This window comes from Rutidosis leptorrhynchoides, chromosome 6, assembly GCF_046630445.1.
Source record: "Rutidosis leptorrhynchoides isolate AG116_Rl617_1_P2 chromosome 6, CSIRO_AGI_Rlap_v1, whole genome shotgun sequence".
Lineage (NCBI taxonomy): Eukaryota > Viridiplantae > Streptophyta > Magnoliopsida > Asterales > Asteraceae > Rutidosis > Rutidosis leptorrhynchoides.
Window position 1 is genome coordinate 169,003,663 of NC_092338.1, and position 1,338 is coordinate 169,005,000.

A 1,338-nucleotide genomic window follows, 5' to 3' on the forward strand; every position below is an offset into this window, starting at 1 on the left:
CTATAAGCCGTGAGATCAAAACCATCCTCACACGGATACCATAACCCTAAACTTGGTGTATCTTTCAAATACCTCGGAATCTTCTTAACCACAAACATATGATGAACATTAGGATTCGCCTGATAATGAGCACACAGGCAAACCGCAAACTTATTATCTGGTTGAGAAGCTGTCAGATACATTAGAGAACCGATGATTACCCTGTATAACATAGGATCCACTTTAGTACCCTCACAATCAGGTGAGATCCCATGATTCACTGACAACAGAGTCTTAGCTGGTCTTTCTGCTTCCACTTGAAAGCGCTTCAGGATATCAGTAACATACTTGGTCTGATGCAAGAAGATGCCTTTATCCGTCTGAGCTACCTGCAAACCTAACAAAAACTTTATAGTTCCCATGGAACTCATTTTAAACTTCCGCTGCATGACCTTCTCAAAATCATCAATCATTCCCTGATCTGTTGACCCGAAGATAATATCATCAACATAAACCTGCACTAACATAAGATGTTGTCCCTTTTTCTTAATGAAAAGTGTCTGATCAATGACACCTCTCCGAAAATCGTTTTCAAGCATATAGTTGGACAACGTGGCATACGCTCTAGGAACTTGGTAAAGACCATAAAGTGCCTTTTCGAGTCGATAAACCTTTTCTGGGAAATGAGGATCTTCGAAATCGGGTGGTTGTTCAACATATACCTTCTCATTAATCTCTCCATACAAAAATGCGCTTTTAACATCCATCTGATATACCTTAAATCCCGTGAAGGACGCAAAAGCCAAGAAAATTCTGATTGCTTCCAGTCTGGTTACCGGAGCAAATACCTCATCGTAGTCAATCTCAGGGTTTTATTGATATCCCTTTACCACCCACCTAGCTTTGTTTCTAATAACAATACCCTGTTCATCTTTATTATTCTTCAACATCCATCGAAGACCATAGGGTTCACAACCATGTGGTGGATTGACTAGTATCCAAACTTTCAGATATTTAAACTGTAACAACTCTTCCTGCATTGCACTAACCCACTCATCATATTTCAATGCTTCAAAGGCATCTTTAGGTTCAATTTGACACACATAGCATGAGTGAGCATGCACAAATACTCTCCCTGTCTTATTTAACGAGGAATAAAAAGCTGTCACCACATTTGCACTCTCTATTTCAACATGTTCTGCTGCCGTTGGACTTTCACTTACCACAGGAACATCAGATGTAGTAGGAACTTCAGATGTAGATGCTTCATTAGACTTAGCATGAGGAATGCCAATATGAGGGATGCCCCTTGTATCTATAAAATAATCATCTAGACGCTTTGGAGGCATGATAACACAG